The sequence below is a fragment of the Schistocerca americana genome, chromosome 7 (genome assembly GCF_021461395.2).
Source record: "Schistocerca americana isolate TAMUIC-IGC-003095 chromosome 7, iqSchAmer2.1, whole genome shotgun sequence".
Classification (NCBI taxonomy): Eukaryota; Metazoa; Arthropoda; class Insecta; order Orthoptera; family Acrididae; genus Schistocerca; species Schistocerca americana.
Window position 1 is genome coordinate 131,343,741 of NC_060125.1, and position 9,960 is coordinate 131,353,700.

Here is a 9,960-nt window from a genome sequence, read left to right on the forward strand (position 1 = left end):
TGTTCTGTTCTGTTCCTTAGTTCTACGGGGTAAAGGAGACCCACTGTTTAACTTGGAAACCGGACCACGTGCCGATCCTGGTGAGTCTCCAAATTACCGAAAGATGAAGGCAAGGTTAAAGGCAGAATGAAATACTCCGTGGTCCGATCATAATTCAATCTCGCGACCTTTCAGTTCCCAAACACACGCTTCACCTCTAGACCACCATACCCGATCAAGTAATTACTAAGTGCAATTTGCTGGAGCCTGTCTTTTCCTCAAAGATTACATCATCATTTTCAAGCAAAACAGTTTCGAGGTTCTTCCGTGTCTCAAATCTTTTTACTACAAATTTTGAGCACTATAGAAATAAAGCCGAAATAATGCATTTGACAGCTTCACATGCGACAATTTAAGCAACCAGAGCATCTCGGCCAGGTGGGTATTATCTTCCATGAAGAGCAACCGCACTTGAACTCATGATTCGCTTTTCATTTTATTTGCGTAAAATTATAAAAGAAAAATCCACTCGGGAGAAAATGAATCGTACACACTTTGACCGATACGCAGTGCGGACGACATTCTAACCGCAGCTGTTCCCCCTGAGCAACTGGAAGGGCTCGCCGTGGATGCACTGAGACAGTTTTTGTGTATGCAGTGGACGCAAATCGGTGGATCACTAGTGAAAAAATACTTGTGGACGATATCAGGTTTCAAGATTTCGAGGGCTGTACTTTGACGTAAATAAGATTTGCATGTGTTTTATCAATCATAGAACTGCAACTCTTTCGTGAGCGCCACGGAGTAGGAGATTCTGCAGGGCACGGGTTGGCAACCGGTTGCCCACGACTGGTTTCGATGCGACCCGCGGAAGAAATCTGTGGGAGACGGTGAGCGAGGCGATCGCATTATTTTCTGCCCGTGACATTTTTTCGGATAATTCCATATTACATTAGTAAATTATTCTTGTCGGTTGTGGACGTATTATAACACTGCAACTGTTTATATTCAAGATAATTTATCATGAATTAGCTGCAACAATTTGCTCTTGTGATTGATTATTTTTCATCATGACATTTCAAGGTGCCTGGGAACCCATCTTCAGACGTTTACATTGTGGTGTCACCGCCAGACACCACACTTACTAGGTGGTAGCCTTAAAACGGCCGCGGTCCGTTAGTATACGTCGGACCCGCGTGTCGCCACTATCAGTGATTGCAGACCGAGCGCCGCCAAACGGCAGGTCTAGAGAGACTTCCTAGCACTCGCCCCAGTTGTACAGCCGACTTTGCTAGCGATGGTTCACTGACAAATTACGCTCTCAATTGCCGAGACGACAGTTAGCATAGCCTTCAGCTACGTCATTTGCTACGACCTAGCAAGGCGCCATTATCATTTGCTATTTATCTTGTGATGCATGTACCGTCAGACCGATGTTCACCAATTATGGATTAAAGTTAAGTATTCCAGAAGCTACGTACTGTTTTTGCTACTATAAAGACCTTGTCATTTTCCAGACCTCGTGCCAGCCTGCGTGAGCTTAACGCGTGCCTTTCGGCTTCACCTCATAGTGGCTTGGCTGTCTTGCCAAGTCACAACATACATTTATTCACGTGTCGCGAACGTTGTTTCCCTACTAATGGCGTTGCAGAAATTTCAATGTAAATCTTTAGATACAGCTACTGCAACACATCCAGAGTAAAGAAACATGTTCACAACGCACAAATAAAACTCTCAGAAGCGGGTGTTTTGAGGCAAAATTTACTGACGTGGCGTTTTGGTAGAGCGGTGCCGTTGATGCCGGTGCCTTACCTCGTAAACACTGACGTCACTGACGCTGTGCTTTCGACTTTACGCGCTAGGAGCTCTACTGTCGCGGCACGTGAGAAGGCAGACCACGAGCTTCACAACACGTGTGAATCAGGCTCGCGGGTCACCAAAGGTTGCCCACGCCTGTTATAAGGGAACACACTCCGTATATATCTCAGTAGCGCGTATACCAAGTTGTGTACACTCTGGAACTGTGGTGAGCCATCAAGCTCACGACAACAGCTGCGACAGCATATCAGTCTTATCATTATCTGCAACGGATATACCACTGATCTGGACATATTATTTTGGAAGCAGAATCATCAAATATCACGCATCATCGTCGCCACATTATCTCGGAATCCTGCAACTAGGTGAGGTGCAACAAAGCGGTGACTTATGAAAAGAAACTGCAAAACCGTATCAGGCTCTACATTTGATAAGCAACGTAGTACACGTTTTTCTCTTTAAAATAAAATGTTGTTCCTGTCGTAGTATTGTAATTTGTCGATCTACGATTGCAAGAGTACCGACATATAAATGTACTGTTTGCTGCACATTCTCCCCTGCAGTTTTTCTAACTATTCGTAAAAGAGTAGTCACATTCAGTCAGTGTATTGACCATGTATCGAAGATTCTGATTTCTGATCTAGTAGATAAATATTTTTCTGAAGTGAGTAGTGGTTTGTTCTGATTGTCCGAGAATTGCAGCCAGCGCGGTACGACACAAATTTTGACAAGATGGGCGCGTCAGTATATTTTGGGTAAGTGAAAGCCTTCTGAGTCTTGTAAATTTATTACACAACAACTCTGGTACTATGTACTAGTGGAAATTTTGTTTAACGACGGAGAACGACGTTATTCGTTTTCATTGATACTGATTTTTGCATGAAAATATAGAAGCTGATCGTGTAGGTGGGTGAAGTTTCATTGCTTTTGAAGTAGAGAGTAAGCTTCATTTTATTCTTATGTCTCCGTATCCCACATGTGGAATCAACCACTTTTAAGTAACACACATAAGTTTATTGAGTGTAATACAAAGAGATTAGTTCATTACATGAGTAAACGATCAATTGTCATTCTTTAACACAAGAAGACACAGCTCACTTTTCTGTGTGCCTTTGAAGGATGTAAGTAGCGCTTGAATTGAAAGTGTGCTAAATGCACTGAGAGTCAAGATTGAACAAGCCATCGTGAAACTAACTTCTCATCAGAATAAAATCTTATATGGGAACTTCTGATATCTTGCTAGAGGCTTAGAAGAAAACTGAAAGATATTAGTTTCGATATAGGGAGTCCACGAAGCTTTGATCTGGTGTGATGATATGGGAATATGATCGGCTGCACAAGACTGTCACGTCTATTTCGGACCCCACCGTTACATTTCCGACGTTTTAGGGCTGGTGGCCATCTTCAAGGTCCCCGTGCGGCTATATTTCAACAATATAATGCAAGACCGCAACTTGACCGTAAGGCCAGCCTCATTGCAGTGGCCGTTCGACTGCTGCCCTGGCCAGCACGTTCTCCAGATCGAGGACCCATAGACAACATATGGCAACTCACTACTTTGCAGCCGGGGAAGGTGATGAACTCTGGCACAGAGTTGAAGTGGCATCACCTCACGTACTCGTGCCTGTCATCCGAGGTCAGTTCGACTAGACGCCCAGCTGGGTTAGAGTAGTCATTGCGGCTCTGTGCACTAAATTCTCCACCCTGCACAACTCGAGAGCAACTAGATATTTAATCCTGTATTCTCATTACTAATCTGAATATGCATAATAGCTAACATTTCGTTTCCGGTGTTGCAACTCGAATGGTCGGTTGTGTACTTGCGGCGCACGCTGCAGATTGCGGAGCGCGAGTGCTCATCGGCACCTGTTCGTCGACACGGCTGTGTGCCGGCACGTTCAAGCGCCCGTAGTGACACCGGCGTTCGACACTTTGCGAAGGAGTTTCCGGCGCCCGCTGCACCAGAGGAAAGCAGGCGCATATGTCACTATTTGAGCGCCGGATGACAAGCGGCGAGCCTTTCCGTCACCGGAGTGGCGTCAAACGGTCCATCTGGCGACGCAACACGGCGGCCGGCAACAGGCTCTCGTGTGCCCACATCCGGTGTCGGGTTGGCCGCGCTATCGCAGGGCTGTGGGTGTGGGTGTGGGTGTGGGTGAGGGTGAGGGCCACGTGACGGCCTGGGAGCCCGGCTACCCGCTATCAGCCCGCGATAGCGCGGTCGCGGCCGCCCGCTTCCGGTGACTCACGCTCGCTTCGAGTGCCTGACAGGTGGCCGCAGTTATTGCTCGCCGACAGTACAAGGTAACTGCTAAAATTCCCACCATCTGTGATCCCTGTTGGTTCCTCCACAGTTCAGATACCGAAAGACCTAGCAGATAACGTCGAAATGTCCGCGAGGCTTTTCGCGGATGACGCCGTTGTACACAGGAAAGCTTGAAAGTTCCAGCAGGAAAAACTGCAGCGGGTCGACGCTTGCCGCATGGCGCGGCAATCGAGCCTCAGCATAAACAAATGTAACGTGTTGCGTAAACGTTCAAAGAAAGACCCTTTATTGTATGATTACACGATTACAGAACAATCACTCGAAGTAGTTACTTCCATAAAATATCTGGGAGCGATCTGGAGCAAACTGGTTAGATAAAATTAATCATACGTAAGGCACATGCCAGGCAGATGCATTCGAAAAATCCTCAGGAAATGTAGTTCATCGAAAACACTCGTTCGATCAATGCTTGAATATTGCTACTCACTGTGCGATCCGTATCATACTGGATTGATGTAAGAAATAGAGATCAAAAGAAGAGCAACACAGTTCGTTACAGCTTCATTTAGTGAGCGCCAAAGCTTAACGGAGATGCTCAGCCAACTCCAGGGACAGACGCTGCAAGATTTTTCTTTTTTTTCTTACGCTAGAAAAATTACTTTTACTAACTACAATGAATTAATTATGATAAAGAAAGAAGTCTTATATATAATATATGAATCCACAGTGTTTCAAAACCTGCAAGAATGTGTCTAAATTACGATATATTTCTGATGTGAACACTCATTTGACTGCCTTTCTTCTTCTGTCACTTCCTTCGTTATTCTTTCCTCCTCCTGCCCTTGAACTCTTAAAACGTATGATTCATTGTAAACACGTGTAATGTCGAATAATAATTTATTTCGTTATAGTAATGACTCTTGTTTTACTACACTGAAGAGCCAAAGAAACTGGTGCACCTGCCTAATACCGCGCGAGCACGCAAAACTGCTACAACACGACGTGACATGGACTCGACTAATGTCTGAATTAGTGGTGCGGGGAACTGACACCATGAATCCAGCGGGGCTGTCCATAAATCCGTCAGAGTATGACGGGCTGGAGGCTCTTCTGAACAGCTCGTTGCAAGGCATCCCAGATATGCTCAATAATGTTCATGTCTGGGGAGTTTGGTGGCCAGCGGAAGTAGTTAAACTCAGGAGAGTGGTCCGGGAGCCACTCTGTAGCAATTCTGGACGTGTGGGGTGTCATATTGTCCTGCTAGAATTGTCCAAGTCCGTCTGAAAGCACAATGGACACGAATGGATGCAGGTGACCAGACAGGATGCTTACGTACGTGCCACATGTCAGAGTCGTATCTAGGCGTATCAGGGTTCCCATACACTCCATCTACACACGCCCCACACCATTACACAGCCTCCCCCAACTTGAACAGTCCCCTACAGACATACAGTCTACTTGGATTCATGAGGTTGTCTCCATACCCGTACACGTCCATCCGCTCGATACAATTTGAAGTGACACTCGTCCGACCAGGGAACATGTTTTCAGTCTCTACAGTCTAATGTCGGTGTTGCCGAGCCCAGGCGAGGCGTAAAGCTTTGTGTCATGCAGTCATCAAGGTTACACAATGGACCGTCGGCTGCGAAAGGATTGCACTTATGTCACGTTCAACGATTCTCCTTAGTCGTCGTTGGTCTCGTTCTTGCAGGATCTTCTTCAGGTCGCAGCGATGTCGGTGGTTTGATGTTTTACCGGATCCCTTATATTAACGGTACACTCGTGAATGGTAGTACGGGAAAGTCTCTTCATCGCTACCTCGGAGATGCTGTGTCCCATCGCTCGTGCGCCGACTATAACTTCACGTTCAAACTCACTTAAATCTTGATAAGCTGCCATTCAAGCGGCAGCAACCGATCTAACAACTGCGCGAGACGCTTGTTGTCTTATATAGGCGTTACTGACCGCAGCGCCATATTCTGTTTACATATCTCTATACCAGTTTCTTTTGTGCTTCAGTGTATTTCTTAACATTAATCTCTTTAATAGGTTTCTGACAAGTTCCCAAGTGGAAACATGGGTGTGATTTGTTGCATGAGTGACAATAACATTCTTTGGTGGTATTTGTTCATCCGCCATTACGCCGTCTCACCGAAGCAACTACGAATTGGAGTAACTGCTTATAACCTGCATATCATTTGATTAAAAAAGTCCGATTGCTCAGTGCGAATCAAATTAGCGGGCTTAAGGCATTCCAAACGTTCACGTCCACGAAAATACGAAGCCAAACCAGTTATTTTGAGAGAACAATAGTTTGTGTCTTACAGATTTTAATCCTTAGACAGCTCGTTAATTTAACTAGCCCGCTGGACATTAGGGTCAGTTAAGAGACTCAATCATTACACTGCTTCCTCCTTAGTATACCTCGCGGAAAGACCATGAAGATTAAATTACAGAGCTTCGAACACACACGAAAGCTTACCAGCAATCGTTCTATCCGTGAACTGTACGTGAACAGGAAAACACGAAAGCTACAGTGGTACACAAAGTACCCTCAGCCACTCACCATGAGGTGGCTTGCGCAGTACTGACGCAGGTGCAGAACACGATACTCATGTAAGGCAGTCTAGCATACAAGATGAACCATACAAACCAATCACAGAAACAAACAGCAAAACTAATCGCACTGGTGGACTCAGGCATCATGATCATCGCACACCGTGACGTTGAACACCTTCTGGTGGCGTTACAGCCCATGACGCGGTGAGGAAAGCACTGAGTGTAACAGAAATGAATAAGCAACGATGAGGGCTACAGATGCGGAAAATCCATTGACGTAAGCGACTTTGATAAAGAGGAGATTGTTATGGCCCAGTGCCTGGGAACAGGCGTTTCGGAAACGACGTGGCTGCTCGGTTGTTGTTATGCTGCTGTTGTCACCATCTATGGCTGAAAGACGGTGAAACCAACGAACGTCAGGTTAGGCAACGATCTGTGGCAGTTATGGCAGCACAGAACAACGCTGGTGCAGCCACAAGTGATTTGGACTACACCGTCCAGTGGACAGTGCTGAACATGGGGTTCTGCGGCAGACGACTCTTCGTGTTCCCATGTCGACCCGACGACGACGTCAGTTACAAATGTAGTGGGTACGGGATAGTTCATACTGGACACGGAACGAACGGAAACGTGTCACCTTCTTGGATGAATTACGTTTGTTGTTACATCACGCCGACTATCGTATTCGGATACGACGTTATCCAAGCTAATTCCTGCTCTAAACATGCACCACGCCGTGGGTGCAGGCAGTTGGCATCAGATTTGTGCTCTTCGGAACAGTCACCTGCGCTTCCACAGGAACCACGGTAGTAATCGAAGGCCTCACGAGCTGTGGATTACGACGATGGCATCTTCCAGCAGTATAACATTCAGTGCTGCTGTGGTTTGGGAAGCCCTACACGGAATTGGCGCTTAGGTCTTGGTCACCAAATTCGCTTCATGTAAACGCTATGGGAAACATCTGTGACGCTATCGAACGCCAGTTCCGCTCCCAAAAACCACCACCCTGTAACTGAGGCGTTCTCTGGAACAACGGCTTAACTGCAACATACGGAAATCGACATACAGCGCATCAAATATGTGACGTCGTGTTTTCATTCATTTCAAACCCTCGTACATGGACGACATTTCAGTCGAATAGAAACGACTTATTGTTGTTTCAATATAAATGACGCGATAATGTACTATGTACGACTTACATACTGATTTGACCTGATAATACAGTACCACACGTTTTTCAATAGACCACCGTATAATGCGAACAAGAAAACGACATTTTCCGAATTTGACTATTAAACAGTCTTTAAATCTAAGAGTAGCGAAATCACACCGTAAAGCTTGCCGGTGTGGCTGAGCGCTTCTAGGCGCTTCAGTCTGGAACCGCGCGACCGCCACGGTCGCAGGTTCGAGTCCTGGTCGGGCTTGGATGTGTGTGATATCGTTACGTTAGTTAGGTTTAAGTAGTTCTAAGTTCTAGGGGACTGATGACCTTAGATGTTAAGTCCCTTACTGCTCAGAGACATTTGAACCATCAGACCAACGAAACATATTTTTATTCGACAAACATACTTAGTTTTCAAAGCATATACCAACGAACATAACACGTAATAATCCTAGTATTCAAATAATAATACACAACGAAAGAAATACATTTATTAAATTACAGATATACACGGTACAAATGTTCAAATGTGTGTGAAATCTTTTGGGACTTAACTGCTAAGGTCATCAGTCCCTAAGCTTACACACTACTTAACCTTAATTATCTTAAGGACAAACACAGACACCCATGCCCGAGGGAGGACTCGAACCTCTGCCGGGACCAGCCGCACAGTCCATGACTGCAGCGACTGAGACCGCTAGGCTAATCCCGCGCGGCTGCACAGTACACTACACCGTCCTCAACAATGGTCTGCAACAGTCTCTGCGTGGTTACTACCGATGATGTGTATATTTCGCATCCTGAGCAGTCACTGTCTGCCGCAGGTGCATAACCGTCGACAATATTCTTCAGCGTTTCTGCACTGTAGTCTCCAAGGTACTTGAGCAGTGCGAAGGTAGCTTTCTTCTTTGCACCCGTAATCCCAGGACGATACGTCTTTGCCGTCAGCATGTCTGTCTTCCGCATTGGCAATGCACATTCTCGTTTATTTAGTAAGGACTGAATGTTCGCGCATAAGTAGACGAGAAGAAAATGTGTTTCCTTTGTAGTACAAAATGACATATTTTTGTATTCTAAATAGTGTCTGTGTTTTGTGAGTAGTACGGTGGTAAAGCTGATGCCCAGTGGTCGATAATGGCACTACTTTCAACACCTCAAAGGGTGCTGAATTCTTTCAGCAGCTCTGAAGCACTGAAATATACTGAAGCACATTCTCAGTATTTTCAATATTCCTCCATTTTCAACTGTCCCCCTTGACATTTATCAACACCTGTAAGCAGCTAAAGGTCTGGATTACATTGTAATTTCATTCTTCGAGAGCTGCAAGATCACCAATGATATCTGTTCTTTCGGACATGTCCGAAAGAACAGATGCCATCTTCATATAAAGAAGGCATACCGGCCAATGATCTTCTTCAGTGCGGATGCACTCACATTGCTGAAACGGGAATCGGTAGATTGACTGCCGCGAGTAATCAGTATAGTGGGCAGGACCACTACAAATGTAGTGTGTGGACAGTAAGTTGGAAGTGTGGGTCTCACGGGGGGCGTGTCAGAGATAAGTCCCTGCAGTCGTACTGTACTCTGTGTTCTCGGTGGCTCAGTCGGATAGAGCGTCTGCCATGTAAGCAGGATGTCCCGGGTTCGAGTCCCGGTCGGAGCACACATTTTCAACTGACCCCCTTGACATTTATCAACACTTGTAAGCGGCTACAGGTCTAGATTTCATTAATAGGCTTTAGGTCGTTTTTCCAGTTAAGTCGTTTTTCCCAAGGAACGCCCTAATTTACGGTTATTACGTGACCTGTGCGCAAACGTGTAAAGCCACAGACTTCCAGAAACCTGTCGAAGGACTTGTCGAATCCGTACCATGCAGAATCGCTCCTGTATTTAGTTCCAAGCGTGGACAACACGCTGTTAAACAGGTGGTCACACTGTTTGTCTGAAGAATGTGTAATTAAAGAAGATCAGTGGTCTGGACATTATCAAGATTTATCGTACAAATACGGTGACCAGCCTAATGTGTGCGCTTATGAGAAAATGTGGATTTGTTTATAATGACAATATAACAATGGATGACCTACAAAAAAACATTAAAAATAAATAAATATAATAAAACTGCCGAAATACTTGAAATAAAAGGAGAGGTAATAAAATACACAGGAACGTCCTTTCC

At 45.4% G+C, this 9,960-nt stretch overlaps 1 non-coding gene across 1 annotated transcript; it reads left to right on the forward strand.

Moving 5' to 3' along the window:
- Positions 1–9,372: 9,372 nt before the first annotated feature.
- Positions 9,373–9,447, forward strand: Trnat-ugu. Its single transcript has one exon. It is a non-coding gene; the product is annotated as a tRNA-Thr (tRNA).
- Positions 9,448–9,960: the final 513 nt, after the last annotated feature.